Source organism: Bombina bombina, chromosome 7, assembly GCF_027579735.1.
Source record: "Bombina bombina isolate aBomBom1 chromosome 7, aBomBom1.pri, whole genome shotgun sequence".
Taxonomy (NCBI): domain Eukaryota; kingdom Metazoa; phylum Chordata; class Amphibia; order Anura; family Bombinatoridae; genus Bombina; species Bombina bombina.
Window position 1 is genome coordinate 591,774,568 of NC_069505.1, and position 23,635 is coordinate 591,798,202.

Consider the following 23,635-nt stretch of genomic DNA (forward strand, 5'->3'; position numbering starts at 1 on the left):
TTGGACAAATCTTGATTCCATCTCCTGCATTTGTTGCTCCCGGAGGGTGGCATCAGTATTATTTCTTGCCGTTCTTTTAAACTGTGAGGTGGGTAAGGCATGTTTGAGGGCCGGGGGATGGCAGCTGTGGGCATGCAACAAAGAGTTGCGGTCAGTCTCCTTGGTGTATAGTGTAGTTAGTAGTTGTCCCCCTCTCTTGAAAATCCTCAGATCTAAAAAGTCCACACTACAATTGTTGTACACCAGTTTAAATTTAATGGTTGGATGAGCATCATTTACAAGTGCAAACCAGGATAATAGATCCTCCTCCGTTCCATCCCAAAGCAAAAAGAGGTCATCTATATATCTTTTGTACTGAGTGACCCTTACATCACAGAAAAGTGTTGTACCCATCGTTTCAAACTCAGCCATGAATAAATTGGCATATGTGGGTGCCACATTCGACCCCATGGCCGTACCTGCAATTTGCAGGAAGAATTCTCTCTCAAAACGAAATTAGTTAATTTCCAAACAAGCTGATAGTAGTTCTTGAATCACCTCAACAGGTGGACCTACATATGGATACCGTGCCAGTTGTCTGCATATAGCCGTGATTCCCTCGTTGTGAGGTATTACTGTGTACAGGCTGGTCACGTCCATAGTGACCAGCAGTGTACTTTCCTTGACATCAGTGATAATGTTCAATATCTTGATCATTGAACTGGAGTCAAGAAGAAAGGCATCCATATTCCTAACTAGAGGCTGGAGTATGCTATCCAGAAAGATGGAAATCGCTGTAGCAAGGAGCCTATAGCGGATACTATAGGACTCCCCGGTGGGGCCACCATGCTCTTATGAATCTTAGACAGCGTATAGATCACTGGAACTCTTGGATGTTGTACTGTCATATATACACTTAGCCTCATGCATGTTGTAAAGCATGATATCGAGTTTCTTTTTATATATGCTGGTTGGATCCCCTCTCAGCTTTCTGTAGGTATCTTTATCCATCAATTGTCGTATCACTTCAGCCCGATAGTCTACATAGTTCTGGATGACAATCGCACCTCCTTTGTCCGCTTCCCTCAGAACTAAAAGAAACTCGATATCATGCTTTACAACAAGCATGAGGCTAAGTGCATAGACAAGGATGCATATGTATATATGACAGTACAACATCCAAGAGTACAACATCCTGATGTCAAGGAAAGTACACTGCTGGTCGCTATGGACGTGACCAGCCTGTATACAGTAATACCTCACAACAAGGGAATCACGGCTATACAGGGAGTGCAGAATTATTAGGCAAGTAGTATTTTTGAGGATTAATTTTATTATTGAACAACAACCATGTTCTCAATGAACCCAAAAAACTCATTAATATCAAAGCTGAATAGTTTTGGAAGTAGTTTTTAGTTTGTTTTTAGTTATAGCTATTTTAGGGGGATATCTGTGTGTGCAGGTGACTATTCCTGTGCATAATTATTAGGCAACTTAACAAAAAACAAATATATACCCATTTCAATTATTTATTTTTACCAGTGAAACCAATATAACATCTCAACATTCACAAATATACATTTCTGACATTCAAAAACAAAACAAAAACAAATCAGTGACCAATATAGCCACCTTTCTTTGCAAAGACACTCAAAAGCCTGCCATCCATGGATTCTGTCAGTGTTTTGATCTGTTCACCATCAACATTGCGTGCAGCAGCAACCACAGCCTCCCAGACACTGTTCAGAGAGGTGTACTGTTTTCCCTCCTTGTAAATCTCACATTTGATGATGGACCACAGGTTCTCAATGGGGTTCAGATCAGGTGAACAAGGAGGCCATGTCATTAGATTTTCTTCTTTTATACCCTTTCTTGCCAGCCACGCTGTGGAGTACTTGGACGCGTGTGATGGAGCATTGTCCTGCATGAAAATCATGTTTTTCTTGAAGGATGCAGACTTCTTCCTGTACCACTGATTGAAGAAGGTGTCTTCCAGAAACTGGCAGTAGGACTGGGAGTTGAGCTTGAAAAGGCCCCACAAGCTCATCTTTGATGATACCAGCCCAAACCAGTACTCCACCTCCACCTTGCTGGCGTCTGAGTCGGACTGGAGCTCTCTGCCCTTTACCAATCCAGCCACAGGCCCATCCATCTGGCCCATCAAGACTCACTCTCATTTCATCAGTCCATAAAACCTTAGAAAAATCAGTCTTGAGATATTTCTTGGCCCAGTCTTGACGTTTCAGCTTGTGTGTCTTGTTCAGTGGTGGTCGTCTTTCAGCCTTTCTTACCTTGGCCATGTCTCTGAGTATTGCACACCTTGTGCTTTTGGGCACTCCAGTGATGTTGCAGCTCTGAAATATGGCTAAACTGGTGGCAAGTGGCATCTTGGCAGCTGCACGCTTGACTTTTCTCAGTTCATGGGCAGTTATTTTGCGCCTTGGTTTTTCCACACGCTTCTTGCGACCCTGTTGACTATTTTGAATGAAACGCTTGATTGTTCGATGATCACGCTTCAGAAGCTTTGCAATTTTAAGAGTGCTGCATCCCTCTGCAAGATATCTCACTATTTTTGACTTTTCTGAGACTGTCAAGTCCTTCTTTTGACCCATTTTGCCAAAGGAAAGGAAGTTGCCTAATAATTATGCACACCTGATATAGGGTGTTGATGTCATTAGACCACACCCCTTCTCATTACAGAGATGCACATCACCTAATATGCTTAATTGGTAGTAGGCTTTCGAGCCTATACAGCTTGGAGTAAGACAACATGCATAAAGAGGATGATGTGGTCAAAATACTAATTTGCCTAATAATTCTGCACTCCCTGTATGCAGACAACTGGCACGGTATTCATATGTAGGTCCACCTGTTGAGGTGATTCAAGAACTACTATCAGCTTGTTTGGAAATTAACTACTTTCGTTTTGAGAGAGAATTCTTCCTGCAAATTGCAGGTACGGCCATGGGGTCGAATGTGGCACCCACATATGCCAATTTATTCATGGCCAAGTTCGAAACGATGGGTACGACACTTTTCTGTGATGTAAGGGTCACTCAGTACAAAAGATATATAGATGACCTCTTTTTGCTTTGGGATGGTACGGAGGAGGATCTATTATCCTGGTTTGCACTTGTAAATGATGCTCATCCAACCATTAAATTTAAACTGGTGATTAATTGTAGTGTGGACTTTTTAGATCTGAGGATTTTCAAGAGAGGGGGACAACTACTAACTACACTATACACCAAGGAGACTGACCGCAACTCTTTGTTGCATGCCCACAGCTGCCATCCCCCGGCCCTCAAACATGCCTTACCCACCTTACAGTTTAAAAGAACGGCAAGAAATAATACTGATACCACCCTCCGGGAGCAACAAATGCAGGAGATGGAATCAAGATTTGTCCAAAGGGGATATAAAAAAACAAGACTTGGCTCAGAGAAAAATGGATGTACTAAAGTTGAAACAAGAGGATTTATTAACCACCAGAGAGGCCAAGAGAGGCCAAGGATGGGGACAACAGGATGACATTCCTTACAACCTTAAAACATACGTAAGAACTGGTCTAGAATTGGATTCCTGAGAGCCAGGTCGTTGAGGGATCAACTCATTAAGACTGACCCAAGGAGCTGTTACATGAAGGAGACATGGCTTCATGCCAAACCTGGATGTTTTCGCTGCCTAGGATGTACAACTTGTGGTGGCCTGACCACTGGGAGAGAATTCTGGCATCCATATAAGAACAAGAGATTCACCATCAAACATCGAGTTACATGTACAACCAAGTTCATAGTGTACCTGTTGCACTGTGTATGCGGTTTATTTTACGTTGGAAAAAACATAATTTATGCTTACCTGATAAATGTATTTCTCTTGTAGTGTATCCAGTCCACGGATCATCCATTACTTATGGAATATATTCTCCTTCCCAACAGGAAGCTGCAAGAGTCCACCCACAGCAAAGCTGCTATATAGCTCCTCCCCTAACTGCCATATTCAGTCATTCGACCGAAAACATGCAGAGAAAGGAAAAACCATAGGGTGCAGTGGTGACTGTAGTTCAAATGAAAAAATTACCTGCCTTAAAGTGACAGGGCGGGCCGTGGACTGGATACACTACAAGAGAAATAAATTTATCAGGTAAGCATAAATTATGTTTTCTCTTGTTAAGTGTATCCAGTCCACGGATCATCCATTACTTATGGAATACCAATACCAAAGCTAAAGTACACGGATGATGGGAGGGACAAGGCAGGTACTTAAACGGAAGTTACCACTGCTTGTAAAAAACCCTTTCTCCCAAAAATAGCCTCCGAAGAAGCAAGGTATCAAATTTGTTAAATTTGAAAAGTATGAAGCGCAGACCAAGACTCCGTCTTGTAAATCTGTTCAACAGAAGCCACATTTAAAAAAGGCCCAAGTGAAAACCACAGCTCTAGTAGAATGAGCTGTAATCCCTTCAGGAGGCTGCTGTCCAGCAGTCTCATAAGCTAAATGAATTATGCTTTTTAACCAAAAAGACAGAGAGGCTGCTGAAGTCTTTTGACCTCTCCTCTGTCCAGAATAGACAACAAACAAGGTGAACGTTTGATGAAAACTGTAGTAGCTTGCAAGTAAAACTTTAAAGCACAAACCACGTCCAATATTGTGTAATAGACGTTCCTTCTTTGAGGAAGGATTAGGATACAAGCATGGAACAACTATCTCTTGAGTGATGTACTTGTTAGATACCACCTTAGGAAAAAACCCAGGTTGGTACGCAGGACTACCTTATCCGTACGAAGGACCAGATAAGGAGAATCACATTGTAACACAGATAACTTGGAGACTCTACGAGTCGAGGAATTAGCTACCCAAAAGGAACTTTCCAAGATAAAGATTGATATCTATGGAACAAAAAAGGTTCAAACTGAACTTCTTGAAGAACCTTAAGAATCAGGTTTAAGCTCCATGGCGGAGCAACAGTTTTAAACACAGGCTTAGATCTAACCAAAGCCTGACCAAATGCCTGAACGTCTAGAATACCTGCCAGACGCTTGTGCAAAAAAATAGACAGAGTAAAAATCTGTCCCCTTTTAAGGAATTAGCTGACAACCCTTTTCTCAAAAACATCTTGGAGAAAAGATAATATCCTGGGAATCCAGACTTTACTCCATGAGTAACCCTTGGATTCATAACAATCAGATATTTACACCATATCTATGTTCAATTTTCCTAGAGACAGGCTTTCATGTCTGTATTAAGGTATCAATGACTGACTCGGAGAAGCCATGCTTTGATAACATCAAGCGTTCAGTCTCCAGGCAGTACATCTCAGATTGATTCTATTTAGATGGTTGAAAGGACCCTGAGGTAGAGGGACCTGTCTCAGAAGCAGAGACCGTGATGGAAAGGATGACATGTCCACCAGATCTGCATACCAGGTCCTGCGTGGCTACGCAGGCGCTGTCAAAAACACCAAAGCCCTCTCCTGCTTGGTCTTGACCTCCGGAGGAAATCCCACTCCCCCGGAAGAAAAGTCTGACGACTTAGAAAATCCACCTCCCAGTTCTCAACACCTGGGATATGGACAGCTGATAGACAAGAGTGAGTCTCTGTCCAGTGAATTATTGTAAGACTTCTAACATCGCTAGGGAACTTCTGTTCCCCCTTGATGGCTGATGTAAGCCACAGTCGTGTATATTGTCCGACTGAGTATGATGTACCTCAGAGTTGCTAACTGAGGCCAAGTCTGAAGAGCATGGAATATCACTCCCAGTTCCAGAATATTTATTAGAAGGAGGGTCCAGACTGCATCCCAACCTAAAAGGCTGGCATCTATTGTAACAATTGTCCCATCTGACCTGCGGAAGGTCATACCCTTGGACAGATGGACCCGACATAGTCACCAGAGAAGAGAATCTCTGGTCTCTTGGTCCAGGTTTAACAGGGGGACAAATCTATGTAATCCCCGTTCCTCTGACTGAGCATGCATAGTTGCAGCGGTCTGAAATGTAGACGTGCAAACGGTACTATGTCCCTTGCCGCTACCATTAAGCCGATTTCATTCATGTACTGAGCCACCGAAGGGCGCGGATGGGATGAAAAAAACACGGCAGAAATTTAGAAACTTTGACAACCTGGACTCCGTCAGGTAAATTTTAATTTCTACAGAATCTATCAGAGTCCCTAGGAGGGAAACCCTTGAGATTGGGGATAGAGAACTCTTTCCTTGTTCACTTTCCACCCATGTGATCTCAGAAATGCCAGTACTACGTCCGTATGAGACTGGGCAATTTGGATGTTTGACACCTGTATCAGGATGTCGTCTAAATAAGGGGCCACTTCTATGCCCCGCGGTCTAAGGACCGCCAAAGCGACCCCAGAACCTCCATAAAGATTCTTGGGGCTGTAGATATCCCAAAGGAAAGAGCTACAAACTGGTAATGCCTGTCTAGAAAGGCAAACCTGAAAAACGATGGTGATCTTTATGCATCACAATGTGAGGATAAGCATCCTTCAAATCCATTGTAGTCCTCTATTGACTCTCCTGGATCATAGTTAAGATGGTACGAATAGTTTCCATCTTAAATGACGGAATTCTGAGGAATTTGTTTAAGATCTTTAGATCCAAAATAGGTCTGAAGGTTCCCTCTCCTTGGGAACCACAAACAGATTTGAGTAAAAACTCTGTCCCTGTTCCTCTCTTGGAACTGGATGGATCTCGTACACAATGTAAGAATGCCTCCTTCTTTATCTGGTTTGCAGATAATTGTGAAAGGCGAAATCTCCCCTTTTTTTGGGGGGGAATCTTTGAAATCCAGAAGATATCTCTGGGATATAAATTCCAATGCCTAGGGATCCTGGGCATCTCTTGCCCACGCCTGGGCAAAGAATGAAAGTCTGCCCCCTATAGGATCCGTTACCGGATAGGGGTCCGTTCCTTCATGCTGCCTTAGAGGCAGCAGCAGGCTCCTTGGCCTGCTTATCTTTGTTCCAGGTCCGATTGTCTCCAGACCGCCTTGGACTGAGCAAAAATTCCCTCTTGTTTTGCCTTAGAGGAAGAGGATGCCACACCTGCCCTGAAGTTTTTAAAAGGTACGAAAATTAGACTTTTTTTTTTTTTTTTTTGCCCTTGATTTAGACCTATCCTGAGGAAGGGCATGACCTTTTCCTCCAGTGATATAAGCAATAATCTCCTTCAAACCAGGCCCGAATAGGGTCTGCCCCTTGAAGGGAAGTTAAGTAGCTTATTTATTAAAGTCACGACAGCTGACCATGATATAAGCCATAGCGCTCTGCGCGCCAGTATAGTAAAAAACAGAATTCTTAGCCGTTAGTCTAGTCAAATGAACAAGGCATCAGAAAACAAAGGAATTGGCTAGCATAAGCTTGTCAAATATATTCATCCAATGGAGTCGCTTAACTGTAAAGCCTCATCAAGAGACTCAACCCAGAACGCCGCAGCAGCAGTGACAGAAGCCATGTATGCAAGGGGCTGCAGGATAAAACCCTGTTGAATAAACATTTTTTATCCATTGGATCTAAAAAGCACAACTGTCCTCGTCAGAGGTAGTGGTACGCTTAGCTAGAGTAGAAACTCTTCTCTCCACCTTAGGAACTGTCTGCCAGAAGTCCCGTGTGGTGGTAACTATTAGAAAACATTCTTCTAAAAAATAGGAGGGGAAGAGAACGGCACACCTGGTCTATCCCATTCCTTATTAAAACATTTTTTAGTAAACCTCTTTAGGTATTGGAAAAACATCAGTACACACCGGCACTGCATATTATTTATCCAGTCTACACAATTTCTCTGGCCCTGCGATTGTACACATTCATTCAGAGCAGCCAAAGCCTCCCTGAGCAACAAGTGGAGGTTCTCAAGCATAAATTTTAAATGTAGAAATATCAGAATCAGGTTAAATCATCTTCCCTGAGTCAAAAAAAAAAAAATCACCCACAGACTAAGCATATTATGAGGTAGTATCATACATGGTTCTTAAAGCGTCTGTATGCTCTGTATCTACCCCCAGAGCTAACTGCTTTCCTTTAATTTCAGGTAGTCTCACTAATACTGCTGCCAGAATATTATTCACCACCTTTGCCATGTCTTGTAAAATAAACGCTATGGGCGCCCTTGATGTACTTGGCACCATTTGAGCGTGAGTCCTTGAGCGTGAGTCCCTGAAGCGGGAGTCGAAGGGTCTGACACGTGGGGAGAGTTAGTCGGCATAACTTTCCCCTCGACAGAATCCCCTGGTAAAGAAACGCTATGGGTGCCCTTGATGTACTTGGCGCCATTTGAGCGTGAGTCCCTAAAGTGGGAGTCAAAAGGTCTGACACGTGGGGAGAGTTAGTCGGCATAACTACCCCCACGACAGAATCCTCTGGTGATAATGTTTTTAAAGACAAAAAATGATCTTTATTGTTTAACATGAAATCAGTACATCTGGTACACATTCTAAGATGGGGTTCCACCATGGCTTTAAAACATAATGAACACAGAGCTTCCTCTATGTCAGACATGTTAGAACAGACTAATAATGAGACTAGTAAGCTTGGAAAACACTTTAAATCAAGTTAACAAGCAAATATATAAAACGTTACTGTGCCTTTAAGAGAAACAAATTTTGCCAAAATTTGAAATAACAGTGAAAAAAGGCAGTTAAACTAACAAAATTTTTACAGTGTATGTAACAAGTTAGCAGAGCATTGCACCCACTTGCAAATGGATGATTAACCCCTTAATACAAAAAACAGATTAACAAAACGAAAAATATGTTTTAAACAGTCATAACAGCTCCTACTTTTGAAGCCCTTTTGAGCCCTTCAGAGATGTCCTATAGCATGCAGGGGACTGCTGAGGGAAGCTGAATGTCACTGTTTGTAATTTTAACTGCACCAACTGTAACTTTTATACTATAACAGTGGGAAGCTTCAGTTAACTGTTTCTATGCAAAATTTAAGCCAGCCATGTGGAAAAAACTTAGGCCCCAATAAGTTTTATCACCAAACATATGTTAAAAAACGATTAAACATGCCAGCAAACGTTTTAAAACACATTTTTACAAGAGTATGTATCTCTATTAATAAGCCTGATACCAGTCGCTATCGCTGCATTTAAGGCTTTACTTACATTACTTCGGTATCAGCAGTATTTTCTTAGTCAATTCCATTCCTAGAAAAATATTTTACTGCACATACCTTATCTGCAGGAAAACCTGCACGCCATTCCCCCTCTGAAGTACCTCACTCCTCAGAATGTGTGAGAACAGCAAATGGATCTTAGTTACGTCTGCTAAGATCATAGAAAAACGCAGGCAGATTCTTCTTCCAAATACTGCCTGAGATAAACAGCACACTCCGGTGCCATTTAAAAATAACAAACTTTTGATTGAAGAATAAACTAAGTAGAAAGCACCACAGACTCTCACAACCTCCTATCTATGTTGAGGCTTGCAAGAGAATGACTGAATATGGCAGTTAGGGGAGGAGCTATATAGCAGCTTTGCTGTGGGTGGACTCTTGCAGCTTCCTGTTGGGAAGGAGAATATATTCCATAAATAATGGATGATCCGTGGACTGGATACACTTAACAAGAGAAACAGTTGACGATCTCCGTACAAGAATGGCCAACCACAGATCAGCCATAAGAACGGCAATTGATCGTGGGGATTCTGAGCAGCCAGTGGCCAGGCACTTTGCCTTGGCTAAACATTCAGTTTCTGACTTAAAGTACATAATTATTGACCATGTGCCCCCACTTTCCAGGAGGAGGAGATAGAGTGAAATTGCTCCTGCAGCGGGAATCAAGATGGATTTTTAATCTGGGCACCATGGCCCCCCAGGGCCTGAATGTCAATCTTGATTGGCATTGTTTTTTTATGATATATATCCAGTATAATGTGCATTTTTAAAATCATGCCTGCCTGATATGACTTGCCTTTTTTCTTCTCTCTCCCTCTCCTTTCTTCTTCCCTCATTCCCCCCCCCTCCTTTTTTCTGCATGCTTGTAATTATAATTCTGCATACCCTATTGCTTATTGAAATGAATTGACACAGAATTTGGTCTATTATGAATGTAGGTTCCATATCAGTTTTATTACTATTATGAGTTTTACCATCAGTTGTTATTTTTAACATTTTGCTTCAGCCTTGAAAGTTGCTCATTATACTCACTGCAACTATGTACTTAATTATCTTCTGTACTTGTCATTTGCTTATTTGTGAGATGCTGGTATTTTTTCTTGGATATTATTAATTGATATAGACAAGTGACAGCATAATTTTCTTGGGACCCTCTAGGGGATTCTAATAGTGTTTAATAGCATTTTTTATTAGCTTTGCAGCTTTCCGCATTCCCCTATTTTTTCTTAATATATGCATAGGGCTTGAGTGTGCAAGTAAAATTGTTTAGAAATTGTTAGCATAGGGTTTGCTCATTTGGATATGGATCCTTAGAACAGCAGTATATGTAATGCGATTATTTGCCCATGTTTAGTTTGGTGGTGTTTTCACTACCGGATTAGTTGTTTAGACATAGGTGTTTGCGGTGTTAGGATTTAACGATATCCCCGTGCTTATGCTGCCAATGGAACTGAGTCTATCTGCTGTTTCTTAAGATCGCATGTCAATATATGCTATATGCAGAGGGGCAATATCATGTTCGCTCTAAAATGTACAAATCATTGACTGTGTTGCTTGAGACATCATGTTACTTAACATTACGCATACTTCTGTCAACTTGTTTTTAGATCACATAGAAACTGCTGAGTGGCGTCCGGTTGTCATGACAACTGATGACGTAGTGGCGCACTACGCAACTGTTGGACTTCCGGAACGCCACCGACAATGCTGCACTTGGGAGCTGGTTGTAAATAAAAAGGGTGAGTGTTCACATTGTCTGTAATAAATTGTCTGAGGACGGGGGTAACCCCGAAACGTCACATATATTAAATTTTGTTTTTCTTCAAGACCCGGTGAGTGCTATTTACTCTTGGATTCATGTACTTTATCTTTTAAAGCACCCCGGGCAGGTTGGATTAATTTGTGTTCCTGAGAGTGCTATACCCATTTGGATTGTGTATATATATATATATATATTTTTTTTTTTTGGGCCATTCATTTTGTTGGTCCTTGTTCTTTTCTTATAGTTTGTTGAACATATATACATATATATATATATATATATATATATATATATATACATACATACATACACACACACATATATATATCTAAGAAGAGAGAACAAATTATCAGCGCTAAGTGTGCCCCCCTTAGACTGAAACTCCAATTTCTTAGAGAATTAATAAGCCGGCTGCCTAGTACCTGAAATAATGACAAATTGATAGGTCCCCACCTAGCACTGTCTTATTTCTTGTATGTGTCTAAAAAATGGGTGAGAAGGGTGGTACAAGGGCGCACTTCTTATTTCAACAATTACAAAAATTAATCAAAAACACTGACAGAGATAAAAAATACTTGTCACCACCTGTTAGTGTATCTAGAATACAGATGAAAAATAAACAATAAATAGTAAGATACAATAAACAGGATAACTGATAATCTTTTCTTTGCAGACTCCAATTTCATCAGACATTGGCCTGTGGATTCCACTGGCATGTCTGATGAAATTGGAGTCTGCAAAGAAAAGATCACACACTTACCATATTAAGGAGACACAGAAGCAAGCATTTGGATTGCTGCAGGACATTTTTTCTACAAAAGGACGCATCTACTTACCTCATAGGATTGAGGTAACTTCTAGTAAGTAGGCACTCATCTCTAATCCTTCCTTTTTGGATTCTACAATAACAAAAGCTACTATTGATGTCAAAGATATCCTTATTTTACCCCCTAAGTGATACCTCATAATAGATTGAGGATTATAAATGTAAGCATTCTACTTTTAGATATATCATAAATCAAAAATACCATACAGTGTTGTACTACTGGTCTGTATTTGTATTCCCTCTCTCTATGCACATCCATGGTATACAGTGACATTGGAAGGAGAGTACCAACCTGATTTATAAAAGAAATCCAACACTTCTACCATATCAAGGAGACATAGAAGCAAGTTCTTGGACCAAGGAAGAGTCATCTGCACCATAAAAGGGACGCATTTACTTACCTCATAGGATTGAGGTACCTTTTAGTAAGTAGGCATCCATCCCCATTCTTGGATTGTCTTAAGAACAAATGCACATCAAACAAATTTTGGGACTAATCTGCTTATTCTGTTTATCAGTTATCCTGTTTATTGTATCTTACTATTTATTGTTTATTTTTCATCTGTATTCTAGATACACTAACAGGTGGTGACAAGTATTTTTTTTATCTCTGTCAGTGTTTTTGATAAATATTTGTAATTGTTGAAATAAGCAGTGCGCCCTTGTACCACCCTTCTCACCTATATATATATATATATATATATATATATATATATATATATATATATATATATATATATATATATATATATATATATATATATATACATATACATACATAATATAATTATATATATATATATATATATACACACACACATACACACACATATACACACACACACACACATATATATATATATATATATATATATATATATATATATATATATATATATATATATATAAATATATATATGAAACGATCTTAACAGAATCAACACTGTGGAACAGGAACAAGGCCCTTCAAGTGTGATAGGGTAATAGCATCGCTCCTGACATGGACTTGAGAGAAGAAAAGCAAGCAGCGAAACTCGTCAACGCTGATTGCTAATGGAGCTGTTAAACTGAGTCGGGGTGGATTCACAGAAAACATAATTTATGTAAGAACTTACCTGATAAATTCATTTCTTTCATATTGGCAAGAGTCCATGAGCTAGTGACGTATGGGGTATACATTCCTACCAGGAGGGGCAAAGATTCCCAAACCTCAAAATGCCTATAAATACACCCCTCACCACACCCACAATTCAGTTTAACGAATAGCCAAGAAGTGGGGTGATAAGAAAGGAGCGAAAGCATCAACAAGGAATTGGAATAATTGTGCTTTATACAAAAAAATCATAACCACCACAAAAAAGGGTGGGTCTCATGGACTCTTGCCAATATGAAAGAAATGAATTTATCAGGTAAGTTCTTACATAAATTATGTTTTCTTTCATGTAATTGGCAAGAGTCCATGAGCTAGTGACGTATGGGATAGCAAATACCCAAGATGTGGAACTCCACGCAAGAGTCACTAGAGAGGGAGGGATAAAATAAAGACAGCCAATTCCGCTGAAAAAACAATCCACAACCCAAATTAATCTTTATAATGAAAAAAACTGAAATTATAAGCAGAAGAATCAGACTGAAACAGCTGCCTGAAGTACTTTTCTACCAAAAACTGCTTCTGAAGAAGAAAAAACATCTAAATGGTAGAATTTAGTAAAAGTATGCAAAGAAGACCAAGTTGCTGCTTTGCAAATCTGATCAACAGAAGCTTCATTCTTAAAAGCCCAGGAAGTAGAAACTGACCTAGTAGAATGAGCCGGAATCCTTTGAGGCGGGGATTTACTCGACTCCACATAAGCATGATGAATCAAAAGCTTTAACCAAGACGACTAAGAAATGGCAGAAGCCTTCTGACCTTTCCTAAAACCAGAAAAGATAACAAATAGACTAGAAGTCTTTCTGAAATCTTAGTAGCTTCAACATATTTCAAAACTCTGACCACATCCAAAGAATGTAAGGATCTTTCCAAAGAATTCTTAGGATTTAGGACACAAGGAAGGAACAATAATTCCTCTATTAATGTTGTTAGAATTCACAACTTGAGGTAAAAATTTAAATAAAGACAGCAAAACCACCTTATCCTGATGAAAAATCAGAAAAGGAGACTCACAAGAAAGAGCAGATAATTCAAAAACTCTTCTAGCAGAAGAGATGGCCAATAGGAACAATACTTTTCATGAAAGTAATTCAATGTCCAAAGAATGCATATGCTCAAACGGAAGAGCCTATTAAGCCCTCAGAACCAAATTAAGACTCCAAGGAGGAGAAATTGGCTTAATGACAGGCTTGATACGAACCAAAGCCTGAACAAAACAATGAATATCAGAAAGATTAGCAATTTTTTTCTGTGAAATAGCACAGAAAGAGCAGAGATTTGTCCTTTCAAGGAACTTGCAGACGAAACCTTATGAAGAAACTATAAAATCCTAGGAATTCTAAAAGAATGCCAAGAGAAATTATGAGAAGAGCATCATAAGATGTAAGTCTTCCAAACTCGATAATAAATCTTTCTAGACAGATTTACGAACCTGCAACATAGTATTAATCACTGAGTCAGAGAAACCTCTATGACTAAGCACTAAGCGTTTTAATTTCCATACCATCAAATTTAATAATTTGATTTCCTGATGGAAAAAACGAATCTTAAGATATAAGGTCTGGCCTAAATGGAAGTGATCAAGGTTGGCAACTGGACAACCGAACAAGAACCATATAACAAAACCTGAGCGGCCATGCTGGAGCCACCAGCAGCAGAAACGATTGCTCCATGATGATTTTGAAAAATCACTCTTAAAAAGAAGAACCAGAAGGAGCAAAAATATAGGCAGATTGATAACTCCAAGGAAGTGTCAATGCATACACTGTTTCCGCCTGAGGATCCCCGGACCTGAATAGGTACCTGGGAAGTTTTCTTGTTTAGATGAGATGCCATCAGAACTATTACTGGAAACCCTCACATCAGAACAATTTGAAAAAACACATCTGGGTAAAGAGACCATTCTCCCGGATGTAAAGCTTGATTGACAGAGATAATCCTCTTCCCAATTGTCTAAACCTGGGATATGGACCGCAGAAATTAGACAGGAGCTGGATTTAGCCCAAGCAAAAATCCGAGATACTTCTTTCACAGCCTAAGGACTGAGAGTCCCACCCTGATGATTGACATACGCCACAGTTGTGACATTGTCTGTCTGAAAAACAATAACGCCTCTCTCTTCAAAAAGAAGTCAAAACTGACGAACTCTGAGAATGCACGGAGTTCCAAAATATTGAATGGTAATCTCGCCTCCTGAGATTTCCAAACCCCTTGTGCTGACAGAGATCCCCAGACAGCCTCCCAACCTAAAAGACTTGCATCTCTAGTGATCAAGGTCCAGGTTGGATGAATTGAAGAGACCCGTAGAACTATACGATGGTGACCTAACCACCAAGTCAAAGATAGTTGAACATTGGAATTCAAATATATTAAAAATGATATCCTAGAATCCGTGCACCATCAATTCAGCATAAAAAACTGGAAAGGTTTCATATGAAAATGAGCAAAGGGAATTGAATCCAATGCTGCAGCCATGAGACCTAAAACTTCCATGCATATAGCTACTGAAGGAAATAATAGAGACTGAAGGTTCTGACAAACTGAACCCAATATAATTGTCTCCTCTCTGTTAGAGACAAAGACATTGACACAATCTATCTGGAAACCTAAAAAAGGTGACCCTTGTCTGAGCAACCAAGGATCTTTTGATAAAAACATAATTTATGCTTACCTGATAAATTCCTTTCTTCTGTAGTGTGATCAGTCCACGGGTCATCATTACTTCTGGGATATTACTCCTCCCCAACAGGAAGTGCAAGAGGATTCACCCAGCAGAGCTGCATATAGCTCCTCCCCTCTACGTCACTCCCAGTCATTCGACCAAGGACCAACGAGAAAGGAAAAGCCAAGGGTGAAGTGGTGACTGGAGTATAAATTAAAAAATATTTACCTGCCTTAAAAACAGGGCGGGCCGTGGACTGATCACACTACAGAAGAAAGGAATTTATCAGGTAAGCATAAATTATGTTTTCTTCTGTTAAGTGTGATCAGTCCACGGGTCATCATTACTTCTGGGATACCAATACCAAAGCAAAAGTACACGGATGACGGGAGGGATAGGCAGGCTCTTTATACAGAAGGAACCACTGCCTGAAGAACCTTTCTCCCAAAAATAGCCTCCGATGAAGCAAAAGTGTCAAATTTGTAAAATTTGGAAAAAGTATGAAGCGAAGACCAAGTTGCAGCCTTGCAAATCTGTTCAACAGAGGCCTCATTCTTGAAGGCCCAAGTGGAAGCCACAGCTCTAGTAGAATGAGCTGTAATTCTTTCAGGAGGCTGCTGTCCAGCAGTCTCATAAGCTAAACGAATTATGCTACGAAGCCAAAAAGAAAGAGAGGTAGCGGAAGCTTTTTGACCTCTCCTCTGCCCAGAGTAAATGACAAACAGAGAAGACGTTTGTCGAAATTCCTTAGTTGCCTGTAAGTAAAATTTTAGAGCACGGACTACATCCAGGTTGTGCAGTAGACGTTCCTTCTTTGAAGAAGGATTTGGGCATAAAGAAGGAACAACAATCTCTTGATTGATATTCCTGTTAGTAACTACCTTAGGTAAGAACCCAGGTTTAGTACGCAGGACTACCTTATCCGAATGAAAAATCAAATAAGGAGAATCACAATGTAAGGCTGATAATTCAGAGACTCTTCGAGCCGAGGAAATAGCCATTAAAAATAGAACTTTCCAAGATAACAACTTTATATCAATGGAATGAAGGGGTTCAAACGGAACGCCCTGTAAAACATTAAGAACAAGGTTTAAACTCCATGGTGGAGCAACAGTTTTAAACACAGGCTTAATCCTGGTCAAAGCCTGACAAAAAGCCTGGACGTCAGGAACTTCTGACAGACGTTTGTGTAACAGAATGGACAGAGCTGAGATCTGTCCCTTTAACGAACTAGCAGATAAACCCTTTTCTAAACCTTCTTGTAGAAAAGACAATATCCTAGGAATCCTAACCTTACTCCAAGAGTAACCTTTGGATTCACACCAATATAGGTATTTACGCCATATCTTATGGTAAATCTTTCTGGTAACAGGTTTCCTAGCCTGTATTAAGGTATCAATAACTGACTCAGAAAACCCACGTCTTGATAAAATCAAGCGTTCAATTTCCAAGCAGTCAGCTTCAGAGAAGTTAGATTTTGATGTTTGAAGGGACCCTGTATCAGAAGGTCCTGTTTCAGAGGTAGAGACCAAGGTGGACAGGATGACATGTCCACCAGGTCTGCATACCAAGTCCTGCGTGGCCACGCAGGTGCTATTAGAATCACTGATGCTCTCTCTTGTTTGATTCTGGCAATCAATCGCGGAAGCAACGGGAAGGGTGGAAACACGTAAGCCATCCTGAAGTCCCAAGGTGCTGTCAGAGCATCTATCAGGACTGCTCCTGGATCCCTGGATCTGGACCCGTAACGAGGAAGCTTGGCGTTCTGTCGAGACGCCATGAGATCTATCTCTGGTTTGCCCCAACGTCGAAGTATTTGGGCAAAGACCTCCGGATGAAGTTCCCACTCCCCCGGATGAAAAGTCTGACGACTTAAGAAATCCGCCTCCCAGTTCTCCACTCCCGGGATGTGGATTGCTGACAGGTGGCAAGAGTGAGACTCTGCCCAGAGAATTATCTTTGATACTTCCATCATAGCTAGGGAGCTTCTTGTCCCTCCCTGATGGTTGATGTAAGCTACAGTCGTGATGTTGTCCGACTGAAACCTGATGAACCCCCGAGTTGTCAACTGGGGCCAAGCCAGGAGGGCATTGAGAACTGCTCTCAATTCCAGAATGTTTATTGGCAGGAGACTCTCCTCCTGACTCCATTGTCCCTGAGCCTTCAGAGAATTCCAGACGGCACCCCAACCTAGAAGGCTGGCGTCTGTTGTTACAATTGTCCAGTCTGGTCTGCTGAATGGCATCCCCCTGGACAGATGTGGCCGAGAAAGCCACCATAGAAGAGAATTTCTGGTCTCTTGATCCAGATTCAGAGAAGGGGATAAGTCTGAGTAATCCCCATTCCACTGACTTAGCATGCACAGTTGCAGTGGTCTGAGGTGTAAGCGTGCAAAGGGTACTATGTCCATTGCCGCTACCATTAAGCCGATTACCTCCATGCATTGAGCCACTGACGGGTGTTGAATGGAATGAAGGGTGCGGCAAGCACTTTGAAGTCTTGTTAGCCTGTCCTCTGTCAGGTAAATCTTCATTTCTACAGAATCTATAAGAGTCCCCAGGAAGGGAACTCTTGTGAGTGGAACGAGTGAACTTTTCTTTTCGTTCACCTTCCATCCATATGACCTTAGAAATGCCAGCACTAACTCTGTATGAGACTTGGCAGTTTGAAAGCTTGAAGCTTGTATCAGAATGTCGTCTAGGTATGGAGCTACCGAGATTCCCCGCGGTCTTAGTACCGCCAGAAGAGCACCCAGAACCTTTGTGAAGATTCTTGGAGCTGTAGCCAATCCGTATGGAAGAGCCACAAACTGGTAATGCCTGTCTAGGAAGGCAAACCTTAGGTACCGATAATGCTCTTTGTGAATCGGTATGTGAAGGTAAGCATCTTTTAAATCTACAGTGGTCATGTACTGACCCTCTTGGATCATAGGTAAAATTGTCCGAATAGTCTCCATCTTGAACGATGGAACTCTTAGGAATTTGTTTAGGATCTTTAAGTCCAGGATTGGTCTGAAATTTCCCTCTTTTTTGGGAACCACAAACAGATTTGAGTAAAACCCCTGTCCCTGTTCCGATCGTGGAACTGGATGGATTACTCCCATTAACAAGAGCTCTTGTACGCAGCGTAGAAACGCCTCTTTCTTTGTCTGGATTGTTGACAATCTTGACAGATGAAATCTCTCTCTTGGAGGAGAGTATTTGAAGTCCAGAAGGTATCCCTGAGATATTATCTCTAGCGCCCAGGGATCCTGAACATCTCTTGCCCAAGCCTGGGCGAAGAGAGAAAGTCTGCCCGCCACTAGATCCGATCCCGGATCGGGGGCCCTCAATTCATGCTGTTTTAGGGGCAGCAGCAGGTTTCCTAGTCTGCTTGCCCTTGTTCCAGGACTGGTTAGGTTTCCAGCCTTGTCTGTAGCGAGCAACAGCTCCTTCCTGTTTTGGTGCAGAGGAAGTTGATGCTGCTCCAGCTTTGAAATTACGAAAGGAACGAAAATTAGACTGTCTAGTCTTGGCTTTGGCTTTGTCCTGAGGCAGGGCATGGCCTTTACCTCCTGTAATGTCAGCGATAATCTCTTTCAACCCGGGCCCGAATAAGGTCTGCCCTTTGAAAGGTATATTAAGCAATTTAGACTTAGAAGTAACATCAGCTGACCAGGATTTTAGCCACAGCGCCCTGCGTGCCTGAATGGCGAGTCCTGAATTCTTCGCCGTAAGTTTAGTAAGATGTACTACGGCCTCCGAAATGAATGAATTAGCTAGTTTAAGGACTCTAAGCCTGTCCGTAATGTCGTCCAGAGTAGCTGAACCAATGTTCTCTTCCAGAGACTCAATCCAGAATGCCGCTGCAGCCGTGATCGGCGCAATGCATGCAAGGGGTTGCAATATAAAACCTTGTTGAACAAACATTTTCTTAAGGTAACCCTCTAACTTTTTATCCATTGGATCTGAAAAAGCACGGCTATCCTCCACCGGGATAGTGGTACGCTTAGCTAAGGTAGAAACTGCTCCCTCCACCTTAGGGACCGTTTGCCATAAGTCCCTTGTGGTGGCGTCTATCGGAAACATTTTTCTAAATATCGGAGGGGGTGAGAACGGCACACCGGGTCTATCCCACTCCTTAGTAACAATTTCAGTAAGTCTCTTAGGTATAGGAAAAACCTCAGTACTCGTCGGTACCGCAAAATATTTATCCAACCTACACATTTTCTCTGGTATTGCAACTGTGTTACAATCATTCAGAGCCGCTAACACCTCCCCTAGTAATACACGGAGGTTTTCCAGTTTAAATTTAAAATTTGAAATATCTGAATCCAGTCTGTTTGGATCAGAACCGTCACCCACAGAATGAAGTTCTCCGTCCTCATGTTCTGCCACCTGTGACGCAGTGTCTGACATGGCCCTAATATTATCAGCGCACTCTGTTCTCACCCCAGAGTGATCACGCTTACCTCTTAGTTCTGGTAATTTAGCCAAAACCTCAGTCATAACAGTAGCCATATCCTGTAATGTGATTTGTAATGGCCGCCCAGATGTACTCGGCGCTACAATATCACGCACCTCCCTCTGAGCGGGAGATGTAGGTACTGACACGTGAGGCGAGTTAGTCGGCATAACTCTCCCCTCGTTGTTTGGTGAAATTTGTTCAATTTGTACAGATTGACTTTTATTTAAAGTAGCATCAATACAGTTAGTACATAAATTTCTATTGGGCTCCACTTTGGCATTGCAACAAATGACACAGGTATCATCCTCTGAATCAGACATGTCTAACACACTAGCAAATAAACTTGCAACTTGGAAATACAATTCAATTAGAATAATATTAAAACGTACTGTGCCTTTAAGAAGCACAGAAGATCTATGACAGTTGAAAATTAATAAATTGAAACAGTTATAGCCTCAATCCTTGTAAACAACACAACTTTAGCAAAGGTTTAATCCCATTAGCAAAGATAACAAATTCTGAAAGCAGGAAACAAATTACAGAATAAACGTTTTTTATCTCAGTCAAACTATAATTCTCACAGCTCTGCTGAGAGAAATTACCTCCCTCAAAATAAGTTTTGAAGACCCCTGAGCTCTGTAGAGATGAACCGGATCATGCAGGGAATACAATGAGTTGCTGACTGAAATATTTGATGCGTAGTAAAAGCGCCAAAAAAACGGCCCCTCCCCCTCACACACAGCAGTGAGGGAGAACAGAAACTGTCAGAAAAACAGATTAAGCAACTGCCAAGTGGAAAAATAGTGCCCAAACATTTATTCACTCAGTAAATGAAAACGATTTTACATTCCAGCAAAAACGTTAAACATAATCTCTAGTTATTAAACAGCTTTATGTATTTCTTACAGTGTAATTCTAGTGAAGTACCATTCCCCAGAATACTGAAGTGTAAAGTATACATACATGACATTATATCGGTATGGCAGGATTTTCTCATCAATTCCATTGTCAGAAAATAAAAACTGCTACATACCTCTATGCAGATTCATCTGCCCGCTGTCCCCTGATCTGAAGTTTACCTCTCCTCAGATGGCCGAGAAACAGCAATATGATCTTAACTACTCCGGCTAAAATTATAACAAAAACTCTGGTAGATTCTTCTTCAAACTCTGCCAGAGAGATAATAACACACTCCGGTGCTATTTTAAAATAACAAACTTTTGATTGAAGATATAAAACTAAGTATAATCACCATAGTCCTCTCACACATCCTATCTAGTCGTTGGGTGCAAGAGAATGACTGGGAGTGACGTAGAGGGGAGGAGCTATATGCAGCTCTGCTGGGTGAATCCTCTTGCACTTCCTGTTGGGGAGGAGTAATATCCCAGAAGTAATGATGACCCGTGGACTGATCACACTTAACAGAAGAAAAGACCCTCCAACCATGTCTTAGAAGAAACAACAAAAATTGATCGTATGAGATTCTGCAGAACGAAAAGACTGAGCCAGTACCACGAGATCGTCCAAATAAGGAAACACTGAGAACCTTGAAAAGATTCTCAGAGCTGTCTCTAGACCAGAAGGAAAAGCAACAAATTGGTAATGCTTGTCAAAAAAAGAGAATCTCAGAAAATGAAAATAATCTGAATGAAAACAGAAGAAGATATGCATCTATTGTATCTATTGTAAACAAATAATGCCCTTACTGACCAAAAAGGCAGAATAGACCATATAAACACCATTCTGAAAGAAGGAACTCTTATATGACAAATCAAAAAGATTTTCTATCTTTGGGACAATGAATAGTTTTGAACAAAACCCCAAACCCTGTTCCTGAAATGGAACTGGTATGAATACCACAGATAACTCCAGGTCTGAGCAGCGCCTTGAGACCCCAACAGGTAACCAGCCGCCCCTCACAAGTACCCAACACATACAGGTCTGAAACATACTTCAGAAAAGTGTGAGCCTTTACTGGAATATGCTAGAGAGAAAAAAACTTCTCACAGGCGGTTTTACTCTGAATCCTATTCAGTACCCCAATCTAAGAAGTTTGGACCGAATTGAACCAAACAAATTAAAAAAAAGTCAAAACCTGCCCCTTACCAGCTAACTGGAATAAAAAACCGCACCTACATGCAAATTTGGGGGTCTGACTTTGATCTTTTAAATAGCTTAAATTCATTCCATGTTGAAGAAAGCTTCCAATTATAAACATGTTACTTGGGGAAGAATTAGGATTCCGTTCCTTATTAAGAACAAACTAATATAAGCTTAAGATTTACTCTTAGAACTCAATCTTGAAGCAACAAAAAAGTCCCTTACCCAGAGTAACAGTTGGAAAAAATTGAATCCAATTGTGAACCAAATAATTGATTACCTTGGAAAAAAGAAATATGCATTTTAGAAATCAAATTAGCATTCCAAGATTAAGCCACAAAGTTCTTCTAGCTAAAAATAGCTAAAGACATAGATTAAACTTCAATTGTGAAAATATAAAAAAAATGACGACACAAATGAAATTATTAGCATGTTGATCAACTTAACAATGCTAAAAACAAATCATAATCCGATACTTGTTGCACTAAAGTATCCAACCAGAAAGTTGAAACATTTGCAACATCAGCCAAATAAATTGCAGGCCTAAGAAAAGGACCTGAAATAAAATAATTTTCCTTAAATAAGATACAAGTTTCCCATCTGAATGAAAAAAATAAATACTATTTTCTATAGGAATAGTAGTATGCTTAGCAAGAGTAGAGATAGCCCCATTAACTTTGGGGATTTTCCTCAAAACTTTAAACTAACTGCCGGCAAAGGATACAATTTAAAAACCTTAAAGAAGGAATAAAAGAAGTCCCAGGCCTATTCCATTCCCTAGTATCATGAACTGGGAAAAAAAACCTCTGAAGAAACCACAGGAGGTTAATGAGCAGAATTTAAATGTTAGCTAGTCTTAAATCAAAAGAACTAGACTCCTCAATATCCAATATAATCAACACATTTTCAACAATGAATGTACTCTATTTAAAAATAAAAAAGTAGATTTGTTAGTGTCAAATATCTGATGAAGTATATTCTAAATGAGAAAAAACATCATCAGAGAAGGATAATTCAGTATGTTGTCGGTCATTTAAAAATTCATCAACTAAATGAGAAGTTTAAAAAAGACGTATAAATTTTATTAGAAGGTGGGATTTCAGACAAAGCCTTTAGGATAGAATCAGAAAAACATTCTCATAGATTCCTAGGTATATCTTGTACATTAGATGTAAAAAGAATAGCAATCGATAATGCATAAATACTAATGGACTCTGCATGTAAAAGTTTATCATGATAACTTATTACAAACCATAGCTAAAGATAAAATTCATAAAAATAAATGAACTTAGCTTTGGTAGGACTGATATCAGTCATCAGGAATCCAACAGTATTTTCTGATACAGGAACAGTTTTTGGAATATCTTGCAATATGTAATAGAAAAACAACATATAAAGCAAAATTATCAAATTCCTTAAATGACAGTTTCAGGAATGGGAAAAAAATGCAAACAGAACAAGCCTCTAGAAACCAGAAGCAACTAAAAAGTCAGACTTAAATAATGTAGAAAAACTGGCGCCAAGTATGACGCCCACATATTTTTTGGCGGCAAAAACATCTGTAATAAACACGAGAGTCAA

General features: G+C 40.3%; 1 protein-coding gene across 1 annotated transcript in view; it reads right to left on the reverse strand.

Annotated features, from left to right (window-relative positions):
• Positions 1-23,635, reverse strand: part of LOC128636624 (WD repeat-containing protein 62-like) — a 368,449-nt gene that overhangs the window by 107,704 nt on the left and 237,110 nt on the right.